This window comes from Geospiza fortis, unplaced genomic scaffold (genome assembly GCF_000277835.1).
Source record: "Geospiza fortis unplaced genomic scaffold, GeoFor_1.0 scaffold72, whole genome shotgun sequence".
Taxonomy (NCBI): domain Eukaryota; kingdom Metazoa; phylum Chordata; class Aves; order Passeriformes; family Thraupidae; genus Geospiza; species Geospiza fortis.
In genome coordinates, this window is record NW_005054338.1 from 5,046,249 (window position 1) to 5,064,426 (window position 18,178).

Sequence of the window (18,178 nt, forward strand, 5' to 3'; positions counted from 1 at the left end):
AAGTGGATAACCTGAACATCCCTATTTACTGTGAATTTTATCAGCTCCCATAGTTTTGAGAGTTCACCTTGTCAGGAGCCCAGTAATTCTGAACCAATGAACTAAAAATCCGCTCTAGAGAAACTGGAGGGTAGATAAAAACAGATTTTTTTAAGTTCACCACTGATACGTGAAGAGAGACAGGATCCATTTGGAAACTGTCTTGATTCTCTTAATTGCTTGTTCATTATTACATGAGCAAGCTTACACATTATTTCCTGGTTTCAGATAAAGCACATCTGCCTGATGCTATCAGCTCTTTTCAAGTGATTGGGCAGCACCTGCATGATTAGAAAGAACAGAAAGATTTTCAGTAAATACATTTTGCTCATTGTGCAAACTGACATGAAATATTGTTCCAGACCTTTCTTATGTATTTAGTCAATAAATATATCTAGTTTCTGTCTTTTTTTCTGAGTACATTAAATGTACAAAGAAGAAAATCCACACTCATGGAGGCTACAGTCAAATATTGCATTCAGTTTGGAAGTAGTGAATGGTCTCAGTGTTACATGAGTGACATGAGAGAGACCAAGTCAGTTCAGACCATGCCTGACAGTCTTCTGTCTGACAGAGGCCAGCAGTGGATCTCCAGGATATGGCAAAAGTGTAATGGCATTCCCTGGAATGCTCTCCCACAATCCCATGGCCTCTGGTCAGAGGCTTTCCTGGAGAGTAATTACACTTTGCATTTTATCACCTTCAAAGGATTTTACTTTCCCTTTAACTGTGCACCAGTTTTTATGCACTGCAGCTCTTCCTGGGCTGAGAGCAAGGTCATCACTTGCTCTGCATGTTCTGCTCATGGCCGTGTGCATTTGTGCCATGTACCCCTCACCCTGCCAGGTCTTTTTCAGGATGAAGGGTCCTGGTCTGTTTTGTCACTTCTTGTACAGAAACATTTCTTACCTTGATAATCACTGCCATTGTCATGTAGAACTTCTCATTTTCAGTGTGTCCTTTTTGATGTGAGAACTCAGGGCATTTAACAGGAAGGTACAGCAAAGTTTTCTACAGTCATAATGAAATCTGACTTATTTTCTCTTGCTTTCCTAATTATTCAAAAACTTTTTTTTTTTTAATTTCCATTGATCATTTTATTGCTGTACCTGATTGGGCAGATTTTTTAAATGTATTTGTAGAGTTTTGGTTTTTTGGTTTGTTTTTTTTTTTCCATACACAAATAGCTTTTAATTTTTTATGATGAATTTTATTTGCCCAAAGAAGAATCTTCTAGGTTTTTCTGTTCATTGAAGGCAGGCACTGTTTTTTGCTACTGTGAATATGTCAGGATCATCGACATACTACATCCTTCATTGTTCATCCTGGTTTCTGTATCAATTTATGAATATAACTCATAACTTGACACTTCTGGCTCTTTAAAATCTAGTCACTTAAGGTTTTTTCCCAATGGTGTGAGGACATTTGCCATCATCCTGTGCCTAGAAGTGATCAGTTTGGAGCCTGTGAGACACATTTTGGCATTCCAAGGGGATGAGATGCAAATCTGATTTATCACTATACTTGATCATTTCTTCAAAAGACCCTATAATTGGGACGGAAACATTTCTCTTTAGAAGAGCTGTATTGAACCTTCACAATGTGATTTATTCTAAACTTCACTAATTCAGTTCTTTATTGTGAGCAAAAGATCAGCTGTTTAACCCTTGATTTCCTTTTGAACTCTATGCCATCTGTTACTGAAAAATCATTTTGTCAACTTAATAAATTCTTCTGCCAGTATTTCAGCTTGGCATGCATCACTGTTATTTACCTTGCAAAGGAAGGTTTTTCACAGATTAAAAAAATAGTTTTAGCATTATCTATTTTGCATACCCCTGTTAAGCTTAAATGTTCTACTTTTTCTGTGGTCTTCTTGCAGGCATCTTTCTTCTTATGTGTTTGAAAATTTAAAAATATTTTAATCTGTATTATCTGGTTTTAGTTCTTTGAAAGTTGTTTTTCAAGCTCGTGTTTAGCCTGCTAAAACCTGCTAAAGATTAAGAACCTTTCTATTTTCCTCATTTGCACACATCTTCAGTATTTGAAAGCAGACTTATGGATTTTTATGGCCTTCTCCTACTTTGATATTTAACTAGATTTTCCTAACTTCATATTTTTTTTAGAATCGTTTTACCTATGATTTATGCCTCTAATACGGTTTTAAGCAATTTTGATCCTACTGCTCAGAACTTTTGACTGTCCTTCACAGATATTAACAACTTCCTTATTCTTTGTTATTCTGCTTTTCACATTTTGTAGTACCAAGTAATATCAGGTTTTTCAAGTCGGTTGTTTCCTATGGATGTCCAACCTAGGCATGCTTTTGTCTGTTTGAGTTATGCAGGGCAGCTCTGTAATCACAGCTCTTGAGCCACACCTTGTTACGGGTCAGGACCTGGTTAGAAGTTTCTTCCTTTACTTCCTGACTAGGGTCTCCATAAAGCAATCATTTAACATGCCTAGAATTTGACTTTTAACTTATATTTAAATGAAATATTTGTCAAATTAAAAGTTCAGATGGTCTTTCACATCTATTGCAGGTACCACTCTTGTTGCCTTTCTGATCTTCTCAAATAACCTAAATATTAAACATTCTTTTTCACCATGCTGACTGGGCAACAGTACACTTTAAATTACATGTTGTCTTCCAGGATATGTGGAGGTGAATAACAGGAAGGTACAATTAAGTGAATAAAATGTGAGCATCTACCAGTAGTTCCAGTGTGTTGAGACTTTAGAGACTCCTTGAATCTGTATGACATAAGCATATGTTGTTTGTCTGCAGTTGACTGTCTAAAAGATAAATTTCAAGGACATGTTGATTACTGGGTTTAATACTTCCTTTGAGCTTTGAAAAGACTTCTTGCATACAAATAATTAACTTTAATGGAAAAGAAATGGTGTTGTCTCTGCAAATGCTAAGTGTTGGATTTGTGAATCTAGTTTTCATGTTCAGGCTTGACTTTTGATGAGTTTCTAAATTAAACCTCACAATGACTCCATTTTAAATGATTCTTTAATAAAGGATGTTATCTTGACAATGAGTTAGCTAAAATTAAAAAAAAAAAACAACGCTTCTTTTAAAACTGGGATCAGCCTCAGCAGTCATTAGGGTTGAACATACTAGTTTATTCTGCTTCTGTACCCACCCAGTTCTGACATTGCATGGGGCCAGGACAAAGTTTTCCATAAGAAGCTAGTTACATAATGACGCAATATTTTTTATGCTGTTAATTTTGTTTAGTACTGTATTTTTTTGCTATCATTCACTTGTTGCTCTTGACCATTAGCTTTCTTAAAAAGCCATCATCTAGATAATTTGCGGGCTTGACATGTTCTGATGGCATGGAGGACATTGATTATAGGTAGTACATTCCATTGGCCCCTCTGAATGAGACTTGCGTAAAAGTCTTGTTCATACTGTTAACAGGCTAAGAGTGTTTAGTTTTGCCCTTCCTACACACTGGTTGCAGGTCAATGGCATGTGACACCCTCTAGAGCGTTTAAAAGTGGCTGAAAACTCAATAAGATCTTACTGGAAACATGGTACAGCATCTTCAGTTTCAACACAGCATTTGTTTAATTTTGAGCTCAGCTGTCCCTGCTGGCTCAAGCTCAGTTCTTTGGGTGGGACTGGGATAATTATCTTTTGTGCCAATGACAAGGCAGCTCATTCAAAATTATGCTTGGAGCTGAAAACAACATTTCCAGGAAAGCAACAAACTAGGCTTTTAACATAATTCTAATCCTTCCTGAAACAGTTACTGAGAACTGACCTTTAACTTCTCTCTCAAACAAGTTTGGGTTTACAGTACATCACTGGGTTTTCAAAAATGAGATTTGAATATCCCTCTCTTTAAAAAAAAAAAAAGTGCTACAGAAAATTTTGCAGAATAGCTGATTCAGTTTATTTTACTGGAAATAATAAAAGCCTCATTTTGCAATACAAATAAGCATTGTTAAAAGCAATTCCACTTGATCTGCTCTTTGTGAAAGAAGCAAAAATGGTGGTTTTGAAGCTCAAGATGTTTGTTTACACCAAAGCTGTGATAAAAATAGCTCCAGTGCAAAAATTCATTCTTCATCATACCAGTACTGCTCTGTCCATTTTGTGAAAGGGCGGTGAAAGAAAGCAAGAGCTAGAGGATAGGGGTTTTTTATTAGCATAATTTATCAAGCAATTATCCAGCATTGCAACTCTCAAATACTTGTTCCTTTCTTATTTTAAACACTAGCCAAGATCAATAAACATTTCACTTCTTCAGAAACTGATGCTCTAGAGTCAAAGTTTGCTCATTTGTCTCTTAACTGCCAGGAAAAAGAAAAGGACTCATGGGCTGTTACAGGATATTTTACTCTAAGCCTACTCCAACATGTTGCCCTGCTGTGGCAATATTTCCTAGTCATTACTCTCCCACCTGGCAGCAGTACTTCCTAATTTATTGTGGGCAACCTGCTCTTCTTGTCAGGTCATGTCTGACATTTTAAAGTGTGGTGGCCCAGGTGAAGCAGGTTTTCTGTGAGCCGCGGCATGAAGAATGCTAAGCTGTGGTTATCTGTAGAAACACCTTCCACATTGGGAAATTGGTCTACATGAAGTGTAGACTTTGCCACTGCCTGCTACCACCCTCTAAACTCTTGTAGGACAAGCAGGAAATATCCACCTGACAAGAATCTGTCAGCCTGCCAAAAGGTGACCTGTGAACTGCTCACAACAAAGTGAAATAACTAGTGCAGGATGGAAGCTGGCCATGGATATGGGCACATGGGACAAGTCTGAGTGAAGAGAAATAGTTTGATGTTGGGGCAAGTAACATTATAGTTATAACAGTCTTCACAGGAGTGTTAGCTTTAATCTAGTTTCACTAGATTTAAACCAGTTAATTAGGTATGTGAATTTCTGTAGCTTATTGCCATTTCTGAGCTATCCACTTTCTCCTCAGGTTAATATTTTTCTGTAACTGACATAATTTTGTAAAAAAATAATTATTATGTGCACCTCCAAAATTAGCTTAGAACAGTCATCAAGGTATTGCAAGTGGTTGTACTTCCTACATTAGAATTGCAGAAACTGATACATAATTAGCCCTGTGCATAGCACAGCAGCAAGGAAGGAAATTATAGTAAGTAACAATGTACAAGCAGGTTTGGTGATGATTGTCTTTGACAAAATAGCTGAAGGACAAAAAAAAGAGAAAAAGAAAAGAGTCTGTGAGACAAGAGGCATGCTTGCACAGCGGAATAAGCTCCTTTCCCAAATGTGTGACTGCAAGGATGTGTGGAAGCTTTGGTTCTGAATCTCTGCAGGCACAGTTGATACTGACTGAAATATTGATCCTACTAGCTCAAGTTCAGGATTCCCTGAATGTGGATACGTGTCCTCTGAAGCAGAACAGCTTTGAGCAGAGGAGCTTTTGTCAGTATCTACTTGTTCTCTGTGATCTAAGAGCAAGAGGTTCAGAAAACAGGCTGCAATTGGAGCTGCTTAAGTGGTATATAAAAACTGTAAAATAATAAAATTAAATAAATAAATGTTGTCCAAATAAAATAGCATGTTTGGGCACAGTGGTTTGGCTGTGTACTGCAGATACTCTCTGAAAATGTGATTCAGTTTTCATTTGTTGCATATTCAATGTATGTCTCATTTTGTTCTTGCAATGATTGGTTTTGTGCTAAAAACTGGCAATCATGCTAAACTGAACACAATTAGTTTCCTTTTCCTGCAGTATTAAAATCTTTCACAAAATAGAAAGAAATCCTGTTCCAGAGTTGTGCTAGGTGTTGAACAAAGGAGCTGCGTGCTCAAAGCCTGAGAGAATGCTACTCATTTCTTTATAGCAGAAGAATTAATTGATTTACCTGAAAAAGGGATATGTTTGCATCCTCTGAAAAGATAAAAAAACCCAAAACAAACCAAATAACCAACCCAATAAGGTACGAAAGTCTTTTCTTTGTTGGGAAAGTACCTGTGCCTTAAAAAAAAAAAAAAAAAGAAAAAGAAAAAGAGCAGCAACTTTCTTCATGAATTAAACAAGGAATATTGCTACAAATGAAATAAAGAGATAGAAATAGTGGCTTCCCTTATGGTGGGATCCAACTCAAAGACAGGCTCTTCAAAGTGATGTGGAAAGTTAAGAGAAAAAACAAAGACTTTCTTTGCAAGTTTAAGACAAAATTCAACATAAACATGGAATATATATCCTAAGGGATTTATTTCCAAGCAGCTGTGAAGGAGATCTACCTTGCTTATGCTGTTGCTCACTTTCTCCAGAGAGTAAAAGGAGTGAGGAGACAGCTTACTCAGGTGTCATAACTTCTCGGATGGGAGGCTGCTGTGTCCTCTGGGAAGGTGAATGGAAAAGGAGGCACTGTGGGCTTGGACACTTGGGGTCTAACCTTTGGTTGTAGGAGCTGGCACCAAACCAAGACTTTAAGACTTATCCCACTGCCTGACATGGATGTAACATCTGGATTCTGGGGCAGAAGGAGCAGAGAGTCTTGGATGAAAGAAACTGAACTTCATGCACATGGTGAGTAAAGCAACCTCAGTATTTTCACTGCAATACAGGGATCTTGTTGGGTCTGTGTTATGGTGAATGGTTTTCATCATATGTCTGGTGAATGGAATTCAGCCATCTACTTTCAGGTCAAAACACTTATCATATCCTGTGAGACTTGTTCAGTATTGTTGGAGTGACCTTGGAAAGCTGGACTTTTACTGCAAAACTTGAAAAATCAGTTTATTTTATTAATGTAGGACACTTCAGGGTGATTAGGTGACAATGTAGATGATTGCTTGTTTGTGTTTATGTAAAGAAAGCTGGCATTGGGTTTTGATCTGCTTTGACTCCCAGATCTCTATGGAGCATTAGAATACTTGAATAGGAAAGTGTAGTTCCAGACTAGTGACATTTGTTGAGAAAACCTGTAAAGTGTTATGGATTCTTGCATGTCAAGGTCCTAATACAAAATTAAAATGATAGGAGTATGTATAATAAGAGTACAATAAAAATACACTTCTCACCAAAAGCCAGAGCAGACCTGAGCATGTCTAGAAAGCAGGATGCTCCCTAGCATAGTCAAAAGACATTCCTCCCGCCTCTCTCCTGCTTTTCTTTTTGACATCCATCTGTACCCGTTTGTAATGTGCTTTCTCAGTCACTTAGATTCAGCATCTGAATGCTGAGCTGCCCATCATTTCACTTGCCCTTAGTCTTGCTATGTGTTATAAATATTGAAATGTCGTGTTAATATTAATAAAGTAGTTGCTTGTTTAGACTGTTAAGACTACAGATTAGGCAGCAGTGGGATGCTCAGGAGGAAGAATACATTAAAGATGTCTGTTTAAGGGAAAACCAAAGGTAGGATAATAAATTTTCATCTGCATGTAGCCATCATTTCCTCTTCATCAGAAAGCCTGGGCTTCTCTCATTTGTCACACTTTTTAACAAGGGTGGAAGAGGGATAGAGTAGAGGAACAATTGCAACTTCTATCAAAACTTCCCATTACAATAATCACAGATAATGCTGCATTTGGTTCCTGCTGTGTGCTCCATAATTCTGCCAGGGAAGTAAATGATCCTGTTGAAACATGCAATTCTTATGTTGCAGGGATATTTCACAGTTTTGCCTTGCTGTGTGTTGTAAAGTATAATTTTCCAAAACGTGCTGTATTATGGTTTCATAGTATTTTAAAGATATCTTTTTTTTGGAGGAATTGAAGTTGTGGCACAGTAGTGTTTATCACTTGTGCTTATTTTTTTCAAGCCATCAGAATTTTGAACTTTTCCCACCAGCAAAAAAGCATAAAACCATTCATCACCAGAGGGAAATTCCATTCCTAATGATTTTCACAAATAAAGTGCAATCATTAATTGATTTTATCAGTTTTGTGATATGTTAGTAAGCAATAGAACATTTCCTAGCCTTTGATGATGGTTTGATACAGGACATTTTTAAATGTTAATGCTATTAGAGTATTTTTCAATATATTTATACGTTAGACAGACAATATAAATTGTAAAAGGTTTATCTGAGAGGAACACATCCAAATATTTGTGGAATCCATTGAAAAGAAATAGAAAATCAAGTTACATACTTTTAAAATTAAGAGTAATGCTAATTTTATAATTTATCAATAAAAATTTTTTAAAATATACTTTATTAAAAAGAGTATTTTTTCAGTCTGTTACAGAAGAGTCTATGTAATTAGATGTACACAGAAGTCTGTAAGGTGGTGATAGAATTATTGTGTTGCACCTGATGATCTCATATTGGCATTGCTGCTAGTGAAAACAAATGAGAAAAAGATGCTAAAGTGCTCCCTGAGATTGCCTTGATGTTCATAAAACATGCATATTTAACAACTGCAGGTTCCTGAACTCCATGATTTTTTCTTCAGTCATTTTCTAAAAGGTTCATGACAGAGGAGAAGGTGCTAAAAAACGTAGCTGTAATTAGCCACAAATTGGAGGCAAACATATGGAATTGTTTAATACCAAATTCACAGTGTGCTTTAAGAAACTCCTCTGAAAAGTGCCACAGCTTATGTGAGACATTTGTGCTATTTAAAAAAAACTTGTTCGAGTACCTTGTAGAACAAACCAAAGGTGTGCTCAACAAAGTTTCCATCCATAAAACTGTGCACAAATACTCTATAAAAGGAGAAAGCTGTGACCTTTTTGTTTGTATATTGCCTACAGACCCTAGTAATCATATAAATTGAATATGTGAAAAGTGCTGTTCCACTCAAACAGGACTGGATTTTATGTGTTGTGACTCTTATGCCACTGTTTATCACTGTTGATCATTAATTTTGGGTCAATTCTAACATAGGTGTAAGTTTGAAACATTTTGTGTTTCAAGGTGAACATCAGTGGTCTCTGGAAAGATGTGGCAGGAGATCATCTTTAACGTTATTAAAATTATACAGTTTTTTGGGTTTTTTTAAATTTCCACTGACTGAAAAGTCATTTCAGGTGAAACCGTGTAAAAGCCTGAGTTTGAGGAGGACATTTTTAAATAATAATTTTAAATTTATACACAATGTGCTGCTCAATTGCATAGACTTATAATTCATCAAGATTGCAAATGAAATGCTGGTTTCAAATGAGAAGTTTGGTCAGATGTACTTGTGTCAAAAGTCTCAGAAGAAAACAAAAATTAATTAATTTCCTACATCTTAGATATTTAAAGATTTTGTCATAACTCAACTGATTCTGTGTTATCTCATCTGTCCATGATCATCTACACTTTAAAATGAGTAAAGCTGCTTTTTTTGTTTTCATAATGTTTTCTTCTTTTTCTGTGCAGAATATGAGGTCTTCCTGATGTTAAGGAGGAAAACAATGTTAAATCCTAAGAATGATCTCACCTCTATTATTTTTCTCATACACACACACACACACACACACACAAAAGCTGCCCATGACTTCCAGTTCAGAGAATAGTTAAAAAATATGAATGCTGAATAAAATTAAATCCAAACACTGAATTCAAAGCTGAAGAGCAATCAGAATATTTTTAAGACTTAATAAAATTGTGAGTATATTTATAATTTCTTTGACCTTCAGAATCAACATTGTTTGCAAAGCTTTTAGCTGGATACTCCTAGCAAATCAGAACATAAAGTGCTACAGATCTGTCGTATGGCATCAGGAAATAGGCATAAACCTGGAAAAATCTGAAAAACACTGTGCCATGCTGATCTCGGGTGCTTGGCAGTTCTAATGTGGATAACTGTCTCTGAAAACAAATAAACATGCAGAGAAGCCAGATTAATGATCAGAAGATAATTAGCTTTGCAGATATTTGTAAATAGTTTAATTGGAGGACGTTGCATTTAACATTCTATAAAAAGTATTAGGTAACCATCAAACTGTCATCAAGGAAATGAAATGCTTATTTAGTATATTGTCTATGACATGATTAATCTAATGACTGATTTATATATATATATCTGCCCTCTTACTCAGTAATGCTAACAACTGACAAAACTTTTTTTTGTTTTCATTTTGAAGAGATTTATTTTATAGCATGTGAGAATTTGCTAGAATAAGCTCTTGTGAAAATAATTTGAGTGTTTCGCAGATCCAGTGTGAATTTGCCTAGAGGTTGAAGCATTTATCTAAGATTTAGCTGGCCCTAGATTCAGGACATTATTTTGAGGAATATTTGCTGCTTTTTCTGCATTAAAAAAAATCCCAAAACAAAACAGGCCTGCCCTAATTTTATAGTGAAGGATTGCATAACAACACAACCAGCAGCTGGGTCTGTCACAGCAGTCAGTGCAAGGCCACATTTTCAACCTTTGGTGTGATTCCCAGCAGTGACTTCAACCTTAGTATCCCATGAAGTTCTCACAACCATGAGGTTCCTGGATGGAAAAAAAAGAGAAGCTTAAATTTTGATTAAATCAATAATGAGAAGAAAAGAGAATAAACAGCTTTAACAAACAATAACAGAAAACAAACAACAAAAAGATAACCCAGCATTTTTTGGGGGAAAAAAATTAATCCCAGTTTTTCAAATAATTTCAACTTCTTACTTTCAACAGATATGCACTAAAAGCATCTCTAGGCACTCTTTAAAAATAGTTACCATTTTCAATAATGAAAGACTTTTTAAGATAAGGATTTCTGACTGAGCATAGCTGTAATGTTTATTGCTTGTTTTATGGTTGTTTATTTTCTCATTTTGCTTTGTTTTTCTTGCTTTGACCTGGTTTATTAGCTTTTATAAAAATTTGGTTTGTTTGAAACCATGGAACCTTACTGTAAGAAGAAGCTCCAGCAGTCTTCTTGTGTATGAAAAGTTCTGCCAGGTATGAAGATTCATTTTCAGCTGTCAGGCTCTTTCAACTACAGCAAGCCATGTTTTGCAGGTTTTGTTGTAGACATAGCACAGGCTCTGGCCCGTGTGACAATGCAGTTTACAACTGGTTCCATGATAAATCCCAGTTTCTGTTGGGTGTCAGGGTTGCTGCTCTTCTCATTGTTGTTCTCATTCTCTGCTGCCCAAGTGGTGATAGTCCCCTTTTCCAGTTCTCACCAGTAATCCATCCAAGGTTTACTCGGGAGCTGTGCTTTGTTATGATCCAACAGGAACTAAGCTGGTGCTCCTAGATGAGTCTCTTTGTGATGAATATTTGGTAACAGTCCTCAGAGAAGGTATCTCTGAAAAGATGGCGAACTCAGCTGCATATAGTGAGAACCCTATGAGGATGAGGATTTGGGAATAACTTGGAAATGTGGTTTTAATCTTAATTAACTGTTTACCTAAATATGTTCCTAATGTTAAACCATAAAGTCTTACTAATGTATTAAGTAGGGCAAGATGTTAGCATGTGCTGGGATTATTGCAAACATCAGAAATTACTACTTACCTTTTTGAGGAGTATTTCGATTTTTTTTTTGTTTGTTTTGTTTTCTTTTTATCAGAAGACTTTGGAGTCCCAGTATGTTCTTTTTAGTCACCATTGGAATTCCTTTGTGATTTAGGTAACTGTATGATCTCTGTGTTGCAGGTGATTCTGTGAGGAACCATGGAAAAGGATGTAAGTGGAATGTGTAGAGACATTGGGCACCTCTAAAAATGAGAAATAAAATCTAAATTTTTACATCATTTTTGTAACTTAGAACAGTCAAAGTTTTTTTTTCTTTAGTATGTTCATTAATGAGTGTCCATTAATTAGAAATTTACTGTACCAAACCTAGGCACCTGTCCTATTCATTTAAAACCAGAGAACTTGGATAAATGTTTGCTTTGATTTTGCAGCCCTAGTAGGAGTTGATAAGCTTTACAGCTTTTCTGCAAGTCACTCTTCTAATACTCTGGGAATGCAAAAAGAGTCAAAATGACAGGAATCTTGTTCTTTCTCAGTGACTCTGGAATATTTATTGTGTTAGAGAAGCATATCATCCTCGAAGTCTCTAATGGCCCTGTCTATGTGGAGCCAACACAAGTTATACCAATTCTTCAGCCACTCTCCCTGACCTTCTCATTATCTTTACTTTTGTCTGGTCTGCAGGAGGAGTGCAGCTAATTAGTAATATCAATGTTACAGGTCACCCAGACATTTGTGGTTTTGGTAGCAGGTTGGTTCAAGATCTCAAAGTCGTAAGGCTGTTTTAGACAAGATTAACACTATTGCCAATCTTACGCCCTAAATATTAAATATTTTATTTCTTGGAAGATTTTGTGATTTTTTTTCTAAATCTCATTATAATGCAGAAGTTTATTCTTCTGTTAGATCCTTAGGTTAAATGAGAATAAAGAAATAGTATCTGTCACTAAACAGAGTTCTTTTCAAAGCTCAAAATTATACAGAAAGCCACAGAAAATTGTAAGAGTAGTATATAATGAGAAAAAATCTGAATAGAAAAACACCTCTGAAAGCTGTAGAGATTATTTGGTTTTTATTATTAAATATTATTAATTTATTATTACTAATTTATAAACTTTTAATGTTTTTATTATTTTACTTTTTTTTTTTTAGATCGTGTCACGACGTTTTAATTTTGTCACATTGCTGAAATGGAATCTATTCAGTTTTGTTGTATCTCGACCTGTCTAAACTGTTTCTGCCAGCTGGTAACAACTGAAGAGGTTTTTCTCAGCTATTCTGCCAGTTTGCCAGGCTCAGAAACTGGAAGCAGGAAGACAAGAGTTTGTGAGAGCTTATCATCAGCCTGCTTCTCCCTTGCAGATAATGACATCTCTCAGTCCAAAAATCTCAAGTCTTATCATATTCTGCTTGTTATTACCCGTGTTACTTGGTTTTGTTTAAGGAGAAGAGATGACTCAGGGAGTTCTAACTCATACAAGATTAAATATTGAGAGGGTTTTGCTTTGGGTCGTAGTGGTTTGGTTGAGGTTTTTAAAAGTCTCTGACTGACCTGCTATGAATGTAATGTGCTAACTGCAGTTGCCTTTACTTAAAATTGCTTTAACTGTGGGATGAATTATAGATGCTGTGTGTTCCCTGACACGATATTTGTTTGTGTTTCCTGTGTGGAGAAGCGTGGGCTTGTCAAACCTTTTCCCCAGTATCTCTTACACAGGGTGGCGAGGGCAGACTGGCTCGCTTGGAGCTGGCTGTCAGCTCTGAGCTGCAGTGACAGCTCTGGCAAAAGTCCTTCCCTGTTACAGCAGCTGCCAATGTCATCTGTCATCTTCCAACATGTTGTCAGCACAGCTACTTAATATTTAGGTGGAATATTGGTCTATACCTACAAACTTCGGGCCTGAGCTACATATAAATATATTTATAAATAGACTTTGCTTATTCATACTTGTCTTGGTTTGTTTTCCTACTGGTCCTCAAGGAGGTAAATCAATAGCGTGTGACACTTGGGTACAGAAATACAGCAGCACAGGTTTCTCTTCTTGCTTCCTCTTTCTTTATGTTGTATAATACTTGGAGAGAAGCTGATAGCAGATGTCTGTCCTCTAATCCCAAATCTTTTTTTCATTGATTTCCAAACGTAAGGTAGAACAGCTCTGGTAGAACAGATTTGGCAGTGCTGGGTTAATGGACTTGATGACCTTAGACATCTTTTTCCAACCAAAATGATTCAATGATTCTGTTATTCTATCTCAAGTTACTGAACAATTTAAGTATTACATTTGTACTTTCATGAGTTGTAGTAAAAAGAATATTTTTTATAAGTCTTGCTACATATTGTCACAGATTCATAGCATAAGCTGAGTTGGAAAGGACCCCTCAGGGTCATCAAAGTCCAACTCCTGGCCCTGGACAGGACACCCCAAGTCACACCATGTTCCTGAGACCTTTGTCCAAATGCTTTTTGAGCTCTGTCAGGTTTGGGACTGTGGCCATTGTCCTGGGGAGCTGTTCCAGTGCCCAACCAACCTCTGGGGGAAGAATCTTTTCCTGATTCCCAACCTAAAACTACCTGACACAGCTTTATTCTCTTGGGTCCATTCTCTTGGGTCACAGAGTGAAGAGATCAGTGTCTGCCCCTCCTCTTCCTCTCAAGAAGATGTTGAAGATCGCAGTGAGGTTCCCCCTCAGTCTCCTCTTCTCCAGACTGAAAAGACCGAGTGAACTCGGCCCCTCCTTTTAAGGCTTTCCCTCTGGTCCCTTCACCATCCTCATTTTTTCAATTTGGAATGAGTTGTTGAAGGAAAACTTAAAGGGAGTTTTTCCATTTCTTCAAACTTTTTGAACTTGGATCTGCTTCTGGAACAGCTAATAATAATAATTTTCTGTGAGATGGATTTCATATTTGGCAATGCAAATGGGAGCATGGCATTCTCACAGTAAGGCATATCCTCATAAGAAAATCTGAACTAAAAAGATATTTCAAAAAGCTAAGACAAGCCAGAATTTTTCTATTTAAGGTTGAAATCTGTGCTCCCCAGGCATAACACAGTTCACACTTAGAATCCATCACCACAGGGACTAGAAATTGATTTCTTGATTTTTTTTTTTTGCTAGCAGCTTTTCCAAGTTTGTAATATGTGACCTAACAAGCAGTTTTACAGAAGCACGATAAATTTCTTATTAAATAATCTAATCCCTAGCTAGCTATGAGTCAAGGAACATTTGAGTATTTTCTATGCCATCTCACAATTTATTTTCCCTTTTAATGTACATTTTGTGTGCATTAGGAGAGAGAGTCTAATGCTTAGCCCAACAATTGGGTGTCAGTGATTGAGGATTTCATTATTTGTATCCATAGGATGGTCATCTATGTTTACTATGCGTCACAAAATTTAAACAGAGGTGCTGATCACAGAATACAGAAATATTTGGGTTGGAAAATGTTCTTTTAATTTAATGGAGTCCAACAGTGGACTCAGCACTGCTAAGACCACCACTAAACCGTATTCTAGGGACCATGTCTGGACACCTTTTAAATACCTCCAGGCTTGGTGACTCCACCACATCCCTGGGCAACCTGTTCCATCCTCTGATAACCCTTTTAGTGAGGAAATTTTTTGTAATATCCAAGCTAAACCTTCCCTGGCACAACCTGAGGCCATTTCCTCTTGTCCTGTAACCTGAGAGAGAAGAGTCTGATCTTCAACTCATCACAACTTTTTTCAGGTAAGGTCCTCTCTGAGCCTCCTTTTCCCCATGCTAAACACTCCCAGTTTCCACAGCCAGTCCTCATGAGTCTTGTGCTCTAGACCCTTCACCAGCTCTGTTTCCCTTTTCTGGATACTCCCTGTTCTTTCATGTCATAACTAATTTTTTTTTTTTTTTTGCCAGATGGTTGATTTATATAATCGAGAGTATCTGTAACTTGACGTGTGATTTTGCAGCTGGGGACTGTGACTTTTACCAGGTCTCTTTTCATCATAAGGACACATCAGCACTTCTTCAGGTCCCCATGTGTCATGTAAAAGGTCAGTGGATGTCTTTGTGCACACCAAGAGCAGCTCTGCAGAGGCGCTTTATTGAAAATATCTGAAAGGAGCATATGGCAAACCTGATTGGGTTGATTCTTCTGAAGAAAGTATTAGATATGACAAGTTTGGTGATAATATTAATTAGTTGTACTACTGGGCTGCTATGAGGTTTAATACATTAGTAGATCTTACTCTTTAATGTAAGTGTAAATCTTGATTTTGGCTGGGAAATTTATATTAGCTCAAGTGATAGGGGGATTATAATTGTGCAGCTACAAATCAAATAGCTGAGCAGAAAGTTCCAGACACAAACCCTTATAAAATTCATCTTGTAACATCAGTAAGAGTAAGAAAATACAGTCCTTCCTCTACTTGGAAGACAAAAGATATTATAAACATTTTGAACTCCAGATCTATGGCATTGCTTGGAAATAAAACATAATATAATCAGAACACTTTTTCTCTCAGATGATTAGTCCTGTAGGAGAGCACTGTCTGCTACTTTTTTTGTAGGTAGATGGAGTTAGAAATGATTGTGAAATATAATCTGTGACAAGATTTATTAGAATGTGTTAAAAAGCTGTGTGACAAAAACTTCCTTCTCTCACTGAGGATATGAGCTTTGGGACTTCTTCTCTTTTAGCTCATAAACGTGTTTTCTTAGAAGCCGCAATCAATATGAAACCCAACATGCAGAATTTTCTTCCTAGCCAAAAATGTTTATTTGAAATAAAAATTTATCCTAAGATGCTTTTTCTTGTATTTTACAAAAGTATGATAACCTTTAAGTGCTGTTCTATTTAGTTTTATTGTTAGTGCAGCAGCACAGGAAGGATCAGTTAGTGAATAAAAAGGTTTGCAATTTTTCCTGGCAAACACCTCACCTTCCATTCTGGAGCCATATTTTTTCCAGGAGCCCTGAACTCAGCCTATCACAGAAGATTCATTCTTCTGAAGGTAATTTGATTAAATTGTCTTTGTCTCTATGGGCTGGGTGCCATTCCAAGGCCTTTCTTTTAATCCCTCATATCTGACTCTCGGGGCACCTCAGCGCTGCTCCCTGCAGCACCCCATGGTGTGGCACCTGCTGAGTGACTGGCACGTCTGCCTTTCTCAGTAATTACAGTGAATATAACAGTGCAAACACCCCAATTTCTACATGACTGATCTCTGCTGCACCTTGTTGCTGTGTTAGTTTCAACCCTCTTTTTAAACCCACAGCCAGATCAACTTGCTTAACACAGCACTGCTGAAACATAGTCAATGGCACTTAACTTTTATTTCCCATAATTTTTGGTTTCTTTTGCAGAGTGATGACCAAGTTTATCTTTAAAATAATGCCATAAAGCATTGTCCATCGTATCTCAAATTTACGCAAGGTTTTATGTGGTTTGCCTAATTAAAAGGGCTGTTGGTAGTGCAGATGGTCACAGCCCCACTGATAGGGAGGGTGCTGTCATGGTTTGCTCTGAGGATTAAACTCATGTATTTGTATTATATGCAAAGGAGTAGCCTACAATTAATGCTTTGACATTTTATTTTCATCTTTTTTAACTGATTACTATTCGACAATATTAATAAGAAATTGAGTTCTCAAGTTGAGGTCACTATTCAGAGTTCTTTGAAATCAGCGGATAATTCTCAGAGTTTTTAATTTATTTGGAAAAAAATTAAAACAAGTTTTAGGTTACTATGGCTTAAATACATATTTTAAATATTTTACCAGGTGGGTGTTGAGGTGAGTGTTTGGTCCTCAGTCTGTTGCAAATAAAAAATAATCATGTTCATATATGTTAAAAATAAAATTGATATTTTTGTGATTTAATAATTTAAGTTGGTGTCTCAGGTAAAGACTCTTAAAATGTGATTTATTTTAATAGCATAACTTAACATGATTTGATCTCTGTAGGAGGAAGGCAGTTCATTACTGAGGTCTCTATTTCTCAGCTGGCTCCACCACTTCGCAGCACTGTTTATTTTTTTTTACTAGGTCATTGGTTTCCACAGTAGGTCATACTTTCTGCTAAACAGCTTGGCCTCCTATGGAGACAGAATCTGTGACCTTCTAAGGCTTCCTTGCCTGGGAGGTGTCATTTCTGCTTTAAAGAATAACTGTTTAATCAGAAGAAAATTTTCACTGGTGAAGTGTTAGGATGTACAGATTATTTCAAGGAAATTTCTAAACTCAGCACTTAACAGGAAAGTACAGCAAAATGTTGTTGAAAAAGGCATTTTCGCATAGAATGCTGACAAATAAAACAGATCCTTTCTGTAACTCCAATGCCATTTTTAAGTGCTTGAGGTTAATTGAATTTTTGCATTTTTGTGGAACAGAAATGGAATGAAGGAGATTTCTTTTCCCTTCTTCAAGCTTCATCATCTGTTCATATATGTTTTCAATATGCACTTTCAAATTTTACACAATATTGTTTTTTTTTAATGAACAGAAGAACTGTTAAAACTCTTTTTCTTTCTCACCTCCGCAGTGTTTGGGCTTTGTTTTGTTTTGTTTGGGCTTTGTGTGTGTGCACACATTTTGTTTGTTTTAATAAAAAATAGCTTTTAATTAATCAAAACAATGGGGAAAAGAGAATAAAATGAGATCCCTGATTAATTTCCTAAATTTTGTCTGCAGTGCTATTTGTCTTTTCATTTCTACTTTCATATAATCCTTTCTAAAATACCCTTTAATTAGAAAGGGTGGAATTTCATTTCTTTGCTAACATTGCATGCAAAAGTGATATGTAAGCTATTGCAT